General features: G+C 39.9%; 1 long non-coding RNA gene across 1 annotated transcript; it reads left to right on the top strand.

The window, feature by feature from the left end:
* Nucleotides 1–35: 35 nt before the first annotated feature.
* LOC139795066 (uncharacterized) lies at nt 36–13,087 on the top strand. The gene is made up of 2 exons (XR_011725371.1): nt 36–241; nt 12,981–13,087. It is a non-coding gene; the product is annotated as an uncharacterized lncRNA (long non-coding RNA).
* Nucleotides 13,088–16,786: the final 3,699 nt, after the last annotated feature.

Below are 16,786 nucleotides of genomic sequence, written 5' to 3'. Positions count from 1 at the left end.
AGCAAAGGTTAGAGAATCATGGCTACACAGTCACATGCAGAAAGATACTTGAGTGACCATGGGACAACCTGAGCAGAATTTAAAACCTGTGATACAAGGCTTGTTAATCCAGAAGCCTAAAATTTAAAGCCTGGACTTACTGGCTGAAGCATGAAGTTCAAAATATGTGTGAAGTTCTGCTACTGGGAAAATGCTAGATCTGAAAGAAAGCCATTGGGATTCACGGACTACATGAAAAAGCGTAAGTGCTGTGTGATTTTCAATTTCAATTTCCATGCTTTAGAACTCCTTACAAAGCAGTGTGCACAGAGAGTGGCATAAGGGAGTTGGTGTTACAGGAAAAAAAGCATGCTCAGGTTGTTTGCCTTACACTGCTTAAGCCAGAACTTACAGCAAGAAATCAGTATCAATAATAGCATTGCCCATTATTAAGGTCCAGGGATATGTTCTGGCCATATCTCAACTACACACTGGGAGCAGCCTCATACATTTTTATGCTGCTATTATTACTTTGAGTTCAATATAAAGAAACCCAGACTGCTGCCTGGGCAGCATTCAATCGGATCCAAACTACTCCCTAGTCTGCATGATCAGGGGATGAACAATTCTGTACACACTGAGGTGAACAAACGATGCTGCTGAGAGACCCCCAAGTCCTACATGCGACAGCTACTGTCACCTAAGAGGCCAAGGCTCATGTCAGTCCTTCCCACCTCTCCACTCTTTGTTTGAAAAGGAAGTTTCTGGACCAGAAATGTCTAGTGAGAGAACCTTGACACTGCAACCCTTCCTTCTCTCCTTATCCATCCTCTCATTCTCCTTGAAAACTTAGTCATCCCCCCTGTTGGCCTGAGAAGAATCATCAGCTTGTTCAGGTTTTTCCTAGGACAGATTTTTAAGCAGGTACGTAGCAATGCTGCTGCCACTGCTGAGCAGGAACCTATTCACTCTACTAACCAGTAAATATTCCTGTGGTTAGTTTGCCCCTGTACTCAGCGCTGGTGAGGCCACACCTCGAGTCCTGTGTCCAGTTCTGGGCCCCTCAGTTTAGGAAGAATATTGAGGTCCTGGAGCAGGTCCAAAGGAGGGCAACCAGGCTGGTGAAGGGACTCGAGCACAGATCCTATGAGGAGAGGCTGAGGGAGCTGGGGCTGTTCAGCCTGGAGAAGAGGAGGCTCAGAGGAGACCTCATCACTCTCTACAACTCCCTGAAAGGAGGGGGTAGCCAGGTGGGGGTTGGTCTCTTTTCCCAGGCAACTCTCAGCAAGACAAGAGGCCATGGTCTCAAGTTGTGCCGGGGGAGGTTTAGGTTGGACATTAGAAAGAATTTCTTTACTGAGAGGGTGATCAGGCATTGGAATGGGCTGCCCAGGGAAGTAGTGGATTCTCCATCCCTGGAGATAATTAAAAAGAGACTGAATGTGGCACTCAGTGCCATGGTCTGGTAACTGCAGCGGTAGTGGATCAAGGGTTGGACTTGATGATCTCTGAGGTCCCTTCCAACCCAGCCAATTCTATGATTCTGTGATTCTATGATTCTATGATTCTATGATAAGGTATCCTTATGTTCATATTCTCTATTGAAGAGAAGGGATCATGGAGTATATGTTTTCCTTAAAGACTTTTTGGGGAGTGAAAAAAAAGAGAAAAGAATCAACTATTTTATTAATGGATTTGTGTCCCATGCATTTGCTTATCTATTCTTCAGCACCAGGAATAATTAATAAATGCAAATAATCTAAAAAGATTCATTCATAAAAATTATAAGTGATGCTGTGAGAGTGATACCAGCAGCTGTGATACAAGTGTGATTATATGTTAGCTCAGCGTAAAGCATTTTAAGATCCCAGATACTACACTTGCAACAACAAAAGCCCCTCTATGGGACTGCATTATTTATTCAATATACTCTATACCACATGCTGCATTTCCATAAAGAGAACACCTTATACTGAGCATACAGAGTTATAGAAAGAAGAGGTAGTGAGGGGTGTGGGATCATCTCTCTCCCATCTCCTTTACCAACACAGTAGCATTTCCTACTGAGCATTTTAAGTTCTTTAGTTCTTTAATTTTAAGTTCTTTAGTTCTTTAATCTCAGTTTAGATTATAACAGAACTTAGTAGTTAGGCTTCTTTCAGGGACTTTTCCACAACCCACTACATCTCACCATCAGTATTATCTGATATTAGACCATACCCTGGGCTGCACCTAAAGAAGAGTGGCCAGAAGGAGGCCAGAAGGAGGTGATTCTCCCTCTCTATTCTGCTCTCATGAGATCCCATGTGGAATACTGTGTCCAGTTCTGGAGCCCCCAACACAGGAAGGACATGGAGCTGTTAGAGCAAATCCAGAGGATAATCTGAGAGCTGGAGCACCTCTCCTGTGGAGATGGGCTGAGAGAGTTTGGGTTGTTTGGAGAAAAGAAGTCTCCAAGGAGACCTTATAGTGGCCTTCCAATATATGAAGGGGGCCAACAGGAAGTCTGAGGAGGGACTTTATACAAGGGCATGGGTGATGGTTTTCAGATGGAAGAAGATAGATCTAGGTTGGACATTAGGAGGAAATTCTTCAGTGTGAGTGTGGTGAGACACTGGAATAGGTGTCCCTGCCTATGCAGGGGACAGGTGGGAACTAGATGATCTTTAAGGTCCGTTCCAACCCAAGTCATCATATGATTCTATGAATCCATAACATTAGATCTCTACTTTTTTTCATTTCTCCACTGTATGCAATTGCCCTCTTTTTTTTTTTTTTACAGAATTTCAATCATGAGATATCTTGATGTTGAGACCCAGCAACAAATCAGGTTGATTATTCTTCACACTTCTGTTCAGACTCATGCATAAGTGATGTTTGTGCAGCCTATGCCACATATATGGCAATATTAAGTTGCACAACAATGTGATAACTATGTTATTTAGGGATATTTGTCTCCTACATGCAAAACAATATCTATAGGACCAAGTGGAACATTCTAAATAGGCAATAGTCTGCCATGTTAAATTTGCCATTAAAAAACATCTGTTTGCACAAAAAGTGGAGTTTTGCAGACAACTGGAATGTTCATGAGTCAAATGATAACTTTTTTGTACATGAAGATTTTAGACTTTTTGGCATCATTCCCCAACCTGCTCATGCTAAAAATGGGCACTTTAAGAAAAGGAGAGTACTGGCTTTCCAAAGGAACATTTCACACATTTCTCACCCTGCAGTGTAATGAGCTAATATATTTAAAAAACATTATATATATATATATATATATATGTAAGGAGGGCTACTCAAGGTTCACAAGGGGAGCAATTTCAAAAATATTGCAAAGAATGTTGCTTACAACTCTCTATAATAGTGAGTTTCCTCAAAATACCTTCACTTAAACTCTTTTCCAAGGAGTGATGTCTTGGCATGGTCCAAACTTGTCATTGCCATTCATCTGCAGGTGACCTGCATAGCTTATTTGAGGTTTTGCTACCTGTTGACCCTACACCTACACTAAAAACCTGCTGATGAAACTCCCCACGATGTCAACCTGCAGTTTCTATAGATAAGGGCTCACAGAAAAACTTCCTTCAGGATAGATGTGGCTGTTGGCTTTCTCATCTGTAGCACACTGACTCAATATCAACAGCCTTCCACTCTCTTATGAGTCAACATCATCTCAGTTGTTCCCTCCAGTCATAAGAAAATTCAGAACAGCAGCAATGAAGGGATGCTTTCAACCTTGAGCACTGATCTCTAAAATAGATATACTGAAGGATTAAAATGTTCTAAGCATGACAATCAGCCTACATGAATTCCATCAGAGTTTCTCTTGCATTAGTTCCTACATGAATTTACCGGTTATGTTTATATATACATTTATATTTACATTTATATTTATCTTATCTGCATTTATCTCATTTATCCAGAGAAGGTCATTGGTTTTCTTTTATACTGGAAATCATCTTCTTAACAAACACCTGAGTGGAGCATGCTACTGTCCCTAAGAAAGAAAACCTAGTCACAGTGATACCCCAGGGATTTCAAGTTTTTGTCCATAGTTTTGAAGGTCTTAACATAAATGTTTCAAACAATATGTATCAGTTCTGAATCAGCCACCTAGGCCCTAACTGAGGGCAAAACACTTATTTTTCTGGCTTGAGATTACCCTAAAAACAGACTAATGGCCTTTTCTTGACTGAAGTGATATAAAACAAATATAATCACATTTTTATTCTTCAGACTCAACATCCATCACCCCCATATTGCCCTCTGAAAAACAAAACAATGAAAAATATCCTCTCATTAAAAAGGAAGGTACAGATGTTGAAAAATATGGCCACATGAAATGTGAAGAGTGAAAAACTTGAAAATTGAAGTTTTTGTGCCTTTAATGGAAAGGGAAGTCAATCAAACTTGGCATTGCTATTTCAGCTCAGCAGCCTATAGAGATTTAGTATACAAAAGGCCCCTTTTTCTTGTGGAAACCCAGCAAACCCCAAGCATTCATTTCCAGGTGAACTACATTCAGCTACATGCAGACAAGGTTAAAAGCACAGTCATATTAAAATATTCAAATTAGAAGTAACACATCATTTACAATGTAACAGCACTGTGTGGTGTACAGCATCAAGGCATGGCACCCTTATCTGCTGGCTGAAAAGTAAGCAGATATGGAAAGGCATTTCAGCAGATAGGAATGGTCCCAGAAAATGACTGTTAACATATGGCATACTTGGCAGCACAAGTGGTCATTTAATGAAGCCCACTGTAGGCTGTGCATGTATTTAATGTTTTAACTTTTGTAAACAGCACGGAGTTGCTATGGCTGGAAGCTCTGGAACATTCAACAAATACATGCAACAATTTCTGTTAAATCTAGAAGGAAGAAATCTCCACTTACGTATTTAAATTTTCTTGCATGTACATCATTTCTTTATTAACTTGCCAATATATGCACCCTGTCTTCATACTGTATTGCAGTCAGATGGGGTTTTTGTAACCTATATTTAGAGTATTTCATATGGAGCCATATAAAAATAGGTTGTAGTGATCATCTGTAACCTTTCTTTAAGTAACCAAGCCAAGAGAGGTTTACAACCAGATTGAAAAAAGCCAGAAATTGAAAAAGCCCATCCTACAAAGGCTCAAGCACAAGCTTTAAACTTCGGGTGAGTAATAGTATTGGGAGCATCTGAACTTCTCTTGTGCTTAAATACCAGTGTAAGTCTTCATGAGATTGGTACCTAAAATCATATGGTTAGATTTTTATGGAATACAGAAACAGCAGAGTGCATATTTCTAAGAAAAAATGTACTTTTATGGTTGATTTTACTCACCCAAACAGTTCAGAGTTCTAATAAAAGGCACACAGTATAATAGTACAAAATTATTCTTATCCCTTATTCTCAGTAGCATCAGTCAATGAGAAGAAAAGACTATAGCCTATCCATATTTAATTATAAAGAAGGTTTCTCTCTGATTAATGGAATCATTAAACATGCACAGATACATTTCATGATATTAAATATTAGTTACCTTCCAGTATATTAAGAAGTAAAAATCAGAGTGGATTAAATGGGAATAATTATTCTTAGTGTACGACTCACGGTGCATACAACCCCTCACTTGTTTCCCAGGAAACGAAAAGGAAGCACAGACATTCAACACAGAACAAGAAAATGTATGTAGTCTGCAGAACAACTGGCAAAAAATCTTGCCCTCTCTCTAATTTATTTATGGTTTTAGCTGTTGTGCTGTTTATTCTAGCCTTTACAAAAGAGCAATTCAGGCACTTCTCATATTCCTGTGTTGACAGCTGGTGTTTCTATTAAAATTAGAATTAAAATACTACTTTAGGCATTGGGAGGTATACAAAAAACATACCCAACCAAAATATCTGCAGCATATGTTCATAACAGGGAAAAGTTTATCAAAGCATTTTTATTTGAAAACGCCTGTGTTTTAGGTGGCAAGTGGCTGTATTAGCAAATGTGGCTCAATTTGTGGGTTGCTGTCTATATATAAACAGATATATATAAATATATAGACACACAGACATTCTACGTCCAGATATTTTTGTCTGATAACTTCACTAAAAGAAAGTAAAAAGGAGAAAGTGAAAAAAAAATTAAAATTTTTTTTTAAAAAAGAGAGAAATCGGGTGTCACTCAAAGAAATGACAAGGCTGAGAGGATAGTTTGGAGTGAAGGTTTTAAGCTGCCATGCTGTGCCTTTCACAGCTGCCTCCACTTCATGTCATTAATAACCAGTAAATAAGATCTGCAGGTGGGCATATAGGGCACCCTGAGCCAAGAAGCTGTAGCTGGAGCTTCTGTCTCTAAGATGGGTGGCCAGGCTCATTTGCACAAGGCTGCTTATGTTTCCATACAGAAGTGTAACCCTACTTAGCATAGCTTCAGGGAAGCTGCTACAATACAGAGAATGCTAATTACTGTAACCAACTGGCAATGATGCATCCAAAATTAAATGGCCTGTGACTGAGCAGATGAACAATTTTTATAGCCCTAAGTTCAGGGAACATGGATATTCTGTCAAATTAGCAGACAGTCTATTTGGTCTTAATAGGTAAATTGAAGTATTTTAGAAGACATTTAAATGTGCTATTAAGTTATCAGTGTAAGTACAGTTCTTCCTGTTTAAAGGTGCACAATTTGAATCTAAAATACCCATAGTCTATTATAGAAAAAAGGAAAATAAAATAAATAAAAAAGTAACAAAACCCCCACATTTTTATGCCCTTATAAGTTTCATTTTCAGGTGAAGCTGCAACACAGTCTCTGCTTCCACTCTAGGTTCCTGTTCATCTCTTTGTACTCATGCACAATTCCCACTGAAGTCTGGAGTAGCTCAGAGCACAGAAGCCTTCAGGCACAGGCACTGCAGGCTGCCTCCTCAAGTCTTCAATTCCAGGGAAATTTGGGTTTTTTTCAGAAAAACATTGTAAGATCAAAGCCTTTACTTGACTTTCTACAATGAGCTTTAACAAGCAAATCAAAGCCTGGGCCAGACATAAATAGTATGTAGAAAAAAGTTCCAAAAAGACAAATTTTATTGCCAGAGTACAACCTTTTTCAAAGGATGTTTTGTAGCAAGTAAGACTTGCAAGGAAAGCTATCAGTGTGGTATATCTGGCAGAATGGTTCATTTATAGATTTATTGGCAAGAAAGACTGGCTGCTTTCAGGAAAAGTGGAGTTGTAAGCAAGTCTGGCTTAGTCTCTCCCAGAGGATAAACAGCTGGATCTAAAACCCAGGACATTATTAGAGAAATGTCACTGAAATCAAAACCTTTAGTTATTTTTCAGAGTACCCTTTTTTTTTGCCATCCATATTGAATTAAACCACAGATATTTCCTGGTCACAGCTTCCCAATACAAAGCATGGGATTCACCTCATCAGTCTTGACACAGATCCACAATGTCTGGTCTGCTCACCCAAGGATCCCTTTATACGGATTGGAGAAAAAACAGGCACTTGTAGAATACAATTCATCAGATCTATTTAGGGTGTTCATCTTAAGGAATGATGCATCATCCATACCCTAGAAAGCTCTGTTTCTCTGCAGTGACACCCAGACATGTTTGATGAGATGTGCTCATATGTAGATATCTGCATTATTTTGTTGGGCAAAGAGAAATCTAAAAAAAACCCCAACAAAAAAACACTTGTTTTTCAGACACCCAAGATGAAAGCTGCATAACCTGCACCCCATTCAATGGGCCTTTTATGGGTTCCTCAAAGACTACATGTACACTGGGAGAACCCCCTTTCATGGCTGCCAGGACTTGCACAGGGCCTCCTCTTCCTTCACCCACGTGGCCATGAAGGGGTGGTGGGAACTGCAGAGATGAGTTTCCAAGGCACGAAGTTGGCACAACAGCCATCATGCAAGCAGGAATTGATGGATATTTATAACATCATCAGAATATCTCTGCAGTTCTCATATTGGACCTTCCCTCCCCATCACTTATTACCTATTTGTTCAAATTGCTCCTATCTTTGCTTTTCTGTTTCTCCATTTACCTCGAATGTAACACCATGGGATAGATTTCAAAAACAATAACATAAAGCTTATAAAACTCCAGCAGTTCCTGGGTATATGTTATATCCTTCCCTCCCTTCTTATCTTGTCTATTTAAGAGAGTTACAGCAGTCTGCTTCTCAACTGTGTTTCTCCTGAAACGAGCTTCAGAGGCTACGTCTACTTTTACCTGAGCTTCAGTGTCCCTGAAGCACTTGCAAGTCTCAGAAGTCATGTCTGACAAGCTACCATCAACTATTAAAAATCTGTTAATTTGTTAACATTACTGCAACAGACAGCAAGGAATATTAATACTAAATATCTTTGCTGAACTTTACTGTAATGAAGAGACAGAGAGAACAGGAGTGTGGACTTTGGAGGTAAGACAAGCAGGAAAGAGCTGGGACTGATTTGGATCCATAACATTTTATCTCCCTTGGTAATGAATTCCTGGTCCTGCAATGAGCCATATACAATGCCCTTGTTGCCACTGCACTACAGAGGTCTCAGATTTTGAGCCAAGGGTAAACATATATATATTAACAAAATGCAAAATAACGCTTTTTTCCATTTTTAACAAGAAATAAATTTAGAAAGGCTTTCAAAGAGCAGCTGACCTTATTAAATCAAGTTATTTCAATGACTGCTAAATTTAGGGAGACAGAAGTATTTACTGCACATACCCACATGAAAGACATTATTTTTCTTGAACCTTATTATGAAGTTAAAACAATTTCACTAAAATACACAGTTTTGCATATTCTAGGCTAAAAGAACTCTGTGTGTTTAGGGAGACATCAAATTTTAAAAAAAAAAATGCATCTCCATAAACTAGTAGCTCATATTCAGCTACTGGATTAATTCTCAGAAGTGCAGAAGTTGTTGAACACTGAGTTAGTTGCTCAATTCTTCAGTGGGAAAACTCCAATTGGACCCATTTTGCAGGTGTCTGCAACAAAAAGCCAGGAAGAGTTCGGGTATTGCTACAGTCATCTCTCTCTATTGTTTGCAGCTTTTCTTTTTCTTCTTTTCTGCCAGAAAAGACCGTCTAGGATTACAGAGCTCAGTACGAATCTTAACACACTGCTCACATTCCCAGTAGCGTGCATCAAATCACTGGATAAACAGACAGCTGGTTCCCACTGCCACACGGCTGCAAAGAGATGCTCAGAGAGTGGTATTTTACCTCCTTAGCATCCCTCCTGTTTGAAGGTGTCAGCTGCAACTGGACACAGAACCCACTTCTGATTATGCAACACAGAACAGACAGGCATCTTTTTAAAGATATAACTGGAGTAACTGAACACATCTCCTGTTATGTATGTGTACTAAAACTCTGCTGGAAATTACTGTCTCCATAGCAGACAGTAAACCCTTTGATTTACCACAATCACAATGCCAAGCAAACAAATTATGTCCAGCACCTTGAGAGACCATGCACAATGAAAGCAAAAAAAAAGTCTGATTTCATAGCAAACAGAATGAGAGAACAGAGGTAGCAAACAGCTCAGAGGTGGTAAGTTGTTAAATTGCCACAGCTATTTGTAAAACAAATGGGTTATTGGGACCCTCTCTGCACAAGCTGCCATTCCTGAAACTTGGTGGGATGAATCCCATGACTGTAGTGGAGCTATCAATGGCTACAGGCTGTTCAGAAGGCACAGGCAAGAGGAGGGACAGAGGCATTGAAGAAATGGATCAAGTGTGAAGAGCTGTCTCTGAAGAATAGCCATGAGCAGGCTGAAAGCTTATGGTCAATGGCTCAATGCCCAGATGGAGATAGGTGACAAGTGGTGTCTGTGAGGGGTCTATATTGGGACCAGTAGAGTCTAACATTTTTGTGAATGACATAATGGGATCAACTGTACTCTCAACAGGTTTGCAGTTGACACCAAGCTCAGCAGTGTGGTTGAGAAGCCTGAGGGATGGCATGCCATCCACAGTGACCTGGACAGGCTTGAGAAGTGATCCCACGAGGTTCAACAAGGCCAGGCCAAGCCCTGGTATTGATACTGGCAGGGGGATGAAGGAACAGGAGCAGTTCTGAGGAGAATGACTTGGGTGTACCAGTCAGTGAAAATGTGCACTTGCAGCCCAGAAGGCCAACCATATCCTAAGATGTATCCAAACAAGCATGGCCAGCAAGTCAAGGGAAGTAAATCTGCCTCTCTACTCCACCCTGGTGAGATCACGCCTTGAGTACTGCATTGAGCACTGGAGTCCTCAGCACAAGAAAGACATGGATCTGTAACTGCAGATCCAAAGAAGGACTACAAAAATTATCAGTGGGCTGGAACACCTCTCTTGTGAAGAAAGGCTGAGAGATTTGGGCTCTGGGAAGACTTAATTGCAGTCTTAAAGGGGGCTTTAAAGAAAGACGGGGACAAACTTTTTATCAGGGCTTGTTGCAATGGGAGAAGGGGTAATAGTTTTAAACTAAAAGAGTGTAGATTTAGACTAGTTATAAGGAAGACATTTTTTACAGTGGGGGTGGTGAAACAGTGGAACGGGTTGCTCAGAAAGGTTGTAGATGCCCAATTCCTGGAAACATTCAAGATCAGGTTGGATGAGGCTCTGAGCAACCTGAACCAGTCGAAGATGTCCCTGCTCGTTGAAGGGGGGGTTGAATGAGACAGCCTCTAAGCTCCCTTCCAACCCACACTACTCTATGATTCCATATTGTCTCTGACATGGTCCTTACAGGATGGCTTTGTTGAAAGGATAGAACAGCACTGGGTATAACTGGGATTTAAAGAATCTGTACACTTGCTGTAGTGTGATTTCATTCTTCATGGGAAAAATTAGTGCTGTGAATATCCCAAATGTATACGAGGATGTTACACTTCTGCCAAATATATTGTAAATTAATAATACAGGTTTATCAGAGAATAGGACTTTGAAAATTAATTTGGATCCAAGCACCTGGAACACTTGTTTCCAGTCTTAGAGAAATGAATAGTCACAGAAACAATCCATTCCACATTTTACCTATACTTATGCCAGCAAAAATAAGGAACACTGCCAGGGGTTCACATGAGTCCATAACGATGTTGAGCAGCACACCAGGACACTCTATTGACCATGATTTGAAGCTGTATTTCAGAACCCCTTAGAAGAGCTGCGCCTGAATAGATATGGTTTTGAAGTAGCAATAACAGGTAACTATTTCTGATTTCAAACATTAAAAATGAGGATAGGGATTTTTCAGAGATAAAGGTTTATGTATGATCCCACTACTCCAAAGCCCTCAGTCAAGTGAGATTTTAGGGAACAGTAACTTATCTTAACGTGTGTTTTAATCAAGAACAGGACAAGGAACCCTTCCATAGTGCAGGAGCTGCAACAAGTCTGCCATTCAGTTGCTCCTGACCTGGAGAAATTTGTCATGAAACAGAGCATTCTAAGTAAAGCACAAAGAATGGGGTGGAGGATTCACCCTTCTCAATGAATGCTTCAGGTCCCTCTTCAGCTATGTGCTGTTGTCCCTTATATGTCCATATCTGTGTTCTTCAAACTGGAACAGAAATCAAAAACTAAAAAAAAAAAAAAAAAAAAAAAAAAAAAAAAGATGTCAAGATGGAGACTATTAGATGCAATTGGACCAGGAATGTTAAATAGTTTGCATGTTACTGTTTCAGTATTGTTTCAGCTGTGCTAAACTTGCTATGAGAAGGATTGTGTCCTGTCCAGCTGCCAGGGACAAAAGAACCCACACTCTTTCTTACAGTATTTCTCTTTAAAAATCCTAAATCCTTAAGCTTTCTGTTAACAAATGCAACCTCTGTGAAAGCAAGTATTGGGCTTATTCCCAGGTGCAGGAGATGCAGTAGTTGACCCTGCAAGAGCTCATTCAGGTACCCTTGCTGTCCTGGGATGGGTCATCACCTCATCTATGACCTCCATGAGAGGGACAACAACAAGGCTGGGGACATTCAGTGCATGTCACAAGCACAAGCACAGACTCTTAAGCAGCCCAGCTGATGCTTGTGAGAGGCCAAAGAGCAGACAGAGCACTGTGCAGCCATCCTGAGGGCACTGTGCTCTGTTATGGACTTCCAGGAATCACGACAAGGCCACTGAAGGTGGGATGGGAAGCATCAGATTAAAATCCCACTTACTCTCCAATAAGTCCTTCTGCCTGGAATGGACAATGCCCTGCAACCTCCAGCTAAAAAGGTTTTATAGGTGACAGATGCCAGTCAGCAAGCTCAACAGTAGAAGCTGCAGGCACTCAGGACCTTGCAGAAGGAGGCAATAAGCCTGCCAAAAGGTGGCACAATGTGCAGTGGTTGCTCTGTTGGCTGGTTGCTCAAATTAAATTTTAATAGAACTTTTAAAAATAATTTCAGTGTAAACCACAATGTATGTGAGTGAGCCTAAATTAATAAAAAACTATCTTTCAAGAATGAAGAATAAATGTAATCTGAGATCAATATTTATGAAGCTGTGATTAATTGACTGATGACCAAATGATTACAAACTTCTGTCTGAGGCAGCTACTCAAATGTATTAGCTTTGACAAAAAAAAAAAAAAAAAAAAAAAATACAAACTGGGTCAATGAAAAAATGCATTCCTGATCAATTTTTAATAGCACTTAAGATTTTATGATTTTTTAAACTTTCCTTTTAATAATTAATCAGAAAAATGAATCTAATTTAAACAAGGTGGTGTAAGGTGTTCTGTATCTGTTTGATGGTGTTTTTAATGAAGAAATTCAATTAGGGATGACTTTTCATTATAAATCTCTGGTTTTAAGGAATGCTCTGATTGGCTGGTAAACATTTGAGACGGGTAGAATAATGGAGGTGAAATGCAGTGCTCAGCACAATCTACTCATTAAGATTTTAGACTGTTAATTCCAACCTCCCCTTGCTTCACAAAGAAAGAAAAAATAAAATAAAGGAAAAGAAAGTGTGCAATCCCTCTAACTTTTTTCAACTTTTCTGGTGTGTTGCAGAGCTTTGCCTTGTTCCTTGCAACATCCTGGAGGACAGATCCTCATCTGGCAGCAAGCACCATCAAGTGTACTAAAAAGCCACCATAATTACAGTTTAAATCAAGGCCTGGTGCATTCACACGTGTATTTTGTCAGTCATATTCCATGGTTCAATGTCTGGTGTAAGGAGGACTATCAGAGGTTCAGCAGCAGCCAAAACTTCCAGAATAATGACCCAAACTCGAACATGGTCCCTGCACAGACAGATAGAAGAACCACTCTCCCAAAGGCAATTAAATTTCTGCAGAGGGAAGGCTTGGAGAGCTTTTCCCTGCATAAAAAGTAAATAAAATTCACCCCTCTTCTCTGTTACATTGCCTATTTCATACAGGCTCTGTATATACCAGTAAATAAGTGCAGGACACAAAGCCTGACCTCTTCATCCACACTTCTTGATGGTCAGGACACCATGTAGTACAACAGTGGCCCCCTGCAACCAGCCTTCCCCCACATGATCTCCTGGAAAGCCCCTGGATATATCCTTAGGCTGAGACATACAGCCTAACAGGTGAGTTAGAGAGTGCCTCCACAGCTTATTTCTGGAGTCTGGGATGCCTGCCCTGGGATGTCTTTCTTGTATAATTCAGTTTGTTTAGATAAAATACTCATCTGAAAGAGAGTCTGATCAACCTCTTGCTTCACTTCTGAAAGAAAAACTTCAGATACAGCCTGGCATTTCTATTCACCTCCTTGGTTCCTTGCTTGTGCATGGGTAGTAAAATAGAGGAAGAAAGGCAAGAACAAAATAATATTAAAAATGTCATATAGAATAGAGTTTTTCCTCACTGAACTGTGGACACCCAAAAAGTAAGATGTCCAGGTCTGGGATAGTCACTTCGGATTCCTTTGTGGGATCACTGAGCCTGAGAGCTCCACTTTAGGAGGAGATAAAGTTACAGTGGTTAAACTCAAAACCAGTACTGCATCTGTAAAAGGGATCTGTCATCCTTTTACTGTTTTGTAATGAAGAAAACTAGCTGCACCAAGTTGCACAAGACTCAGTCTCAAATATTATTAAATTGCCAAAGCTATGCTCTTACTCTGCCCCCATCTCACCCAAAAGCAACATTTTTTCCACAGCTCAAACAAAAAACTTGTTTTAAGGAGAGAGATGAATTTTGCCTTTGTTTTAAAATGAAAGCCACTTGAGGAATGCCCAAAGAGCAAGTAGCAAGAGCAGCCTACAGAGCTCAGGCAGTATAGACAGGAGGGATGTGAGGCTTATGTGTTTCTGCTGAATGGCCTCAGAATGGCATCAAGAAGAGGGGATTAGGCAGTCAGTGAATCCCCAAGACAGTGCCTCATTAGCAAGGTCCTTCCTCCACAGGGCTCATCAACAGCAAAACACTGAGCAGGGGAGACCTGTTTTCACCCTTTCTGAAAGACATATTTTTTAAGGAGCATGGATCTGAATTTATACACCCAGAATCCCAGGTTTAAATCACTTATTTAATCTTGGTTTTATTTAAATTTCCCTCTATATTCCCCTAAATCATGTAAACCAAGCCACCTGGGAAACCCTTCTTAAAATCTAAAGATCCAGCCCTGTTTATCTTGTCAAGGCAAACTTGAACAGACCACTTTTGCAGAAGTGGGTGCTGAGAGTGGTTGGTAGTTTCCAGTCATAACTACCTCAGTAGAAGGAGAATAATTTAAAAAAAAAAAAAAAAAAAAAAAAAAAAAAAAAAAGTGGTTTATATCTATTTGTGCAGGTGTAAACAATGACCTTCAAATTAGGTTTTCATTGTAACAAGCCACATTTCTAAAGGCACTCAAATCACAGAATGATTTTGATTGGAAGGGACCTTAAAGATCATCTAGCTCCACCCCCCTGCAGGGGCAGGGACATCTCCCACTAGACCAGGTTGCTAATGATTAGAACCATTATAACTGCACTAATTACTTATTGCTTATCAGCTGGGCTTATTAGCCCAAGAAGACACAAATTTCACTGTTCATCCCTTACCCATGCTCTTCACTCTCTCTGCATAATTTGCTGCTGGGAAATATGCACGGATCTAAAATACAGATGATTTATGCTCTTTCAGTAAATCTATTTGGCTTTATCAGTCAAACTAAGTCTCAAGTTGCAAAGGCTTAACTGGCTCAGTGTAGTACTCTGACGAGTTTATCTTGTTCTAAATCGGTTCCTTTCAAGCTTTCATCAAAGAATTTCTCTTTTTTGTGATGGATATTTTATATTTTCTCCATTAATCACCTTGAGGCTTCTAAGATTTCAAGGGCAAGTAGAGAAGTGGCTGAAGCATTTCAAAAATAAAGCCATAATGCTGGAAGATAGTTCATTATTACATTCTTAGCTTTTAAACCATTATTTTAACCAACCTTTCTCTATAGGCTTACTAACAACAGTGGCCAGACACCCATCTCTTGCCTTCCTGCTTGATCCTTACACCCCAGTGCCTGCCCCCCCAGAGGCATGCCAGCCATCCCAGGAGGTGTTTCATCTGCTTCATTCTGGTTCCAGCCCCAGTGCAAAAGCACCCTCCACACTACACAGGTTCCAGTGTTAGGTTAGGACAGATTCTTTAAACGTTTGTTACCACCTGCAGTCAGATCTTATTTCTCACCTCCCCATAGCTGCAGCAAATTTTTGTCCCTCAAGCTCCATTCTCCTCGCTTTCTGTGGTCTCTCTCTCTCTCAGCTCTACAGAATTAAATATTTTCCATGCCCCTGAAGAGTTGGTAACATCATCCCATAAATTTCAACTAAACCTCAGGCGCTACTATACCACAAATAATTTTTGAAGTATTCGTTCACTGACTAGGCATCTAACTTCAGCAGAAATCTGCTAAACAAATAAGTTTAACCTCCCTACGCAGAAAATACATTCCTTTTAGCAGCTTATTCAGAAAAATAAGCTTCTTTAAAAGCTATTTTTGGTTGAGAGAAAATATATTCATCCCAACTGAGCTTGTTCTCTAACAGGTCACTTTCCAGTTTCACGTACTTTTTTGAAGCAGGGGAAGTCGTGCCTTTGAAAGGGTTCCTGCTTTATCCCAGACTCATTTAAAAGAGTTTCACATGTCAACTGCAAGATGCATTTCCTTGCTTCTGATTTCTCTTTCATGCATTTACCCTTTCTGCTCTTTGTATTGTCTATTCACATTTTTTCAATAAAAATCAATATAAAAATAAAGCAAAGATAAATAACAGGGATTCTCTGTATTCCTGTGAAGTTTGCTGGCTGCACAATAAAGACACTCAACAAATTTCAGGCTCCAGTGGTTCTCTTTAAAGCTCAAAAACCAATACTTTCACATTTCTCTTGTAAAAATTCTCAGAGCATCCTCCTACTTAAATGGCAGGTCAATTGTGCCAGAACTGAAAGCAGATAACCACTCACTACATCTTCTGACAACTTGCCCTTAGGACAGTATATCCGCCGTGTTGCTAATCAGTTCTTTTTTTCATTGACATTATATCATGCTTTGTTTTGGTTTTTTTCTGAAATATAATACAAGTGTTGTTTTTAAATGTGTGAATACTCAATCTTTATCAAATACACCTTATTCAAACTTGTCCTTTCCCAACTACGGACACGTGGGAATCCTTACCATCAAAGCCACTAGGTCTTGTCTGCACTGGAATGTCACCATGGATTAGTTTGTTCACTTTATTTGCAGCGACTTACCTGTATGTCATGGTTTAACACTGGCCCGGCAATTAAACCGAGTAACAGACGCTCTCTATTAATCTCTCTCTCCTCCCTGATAAAGAAAGGAGAGAGAATAAGGGAGAGAGACTT

This window comes from Heliangelus exortis, chromosome 1, assembly GCF_036169615.1.
Source record: "Heliangelus exortis chromosome 1, bHelExo1.hap1, whole genome shotgun sequence".
NCBI lineage: Eukaryota > Metazoa > Chordata > Aves > Apodiformes > Trochilidae > Heliangelus > Heliangelus exortis.
The sequence above is the reverse complement of the archived record's forward strand: the minus strand, read 5'-3'. Positions and strand labels throughout refer to the sequence as shown.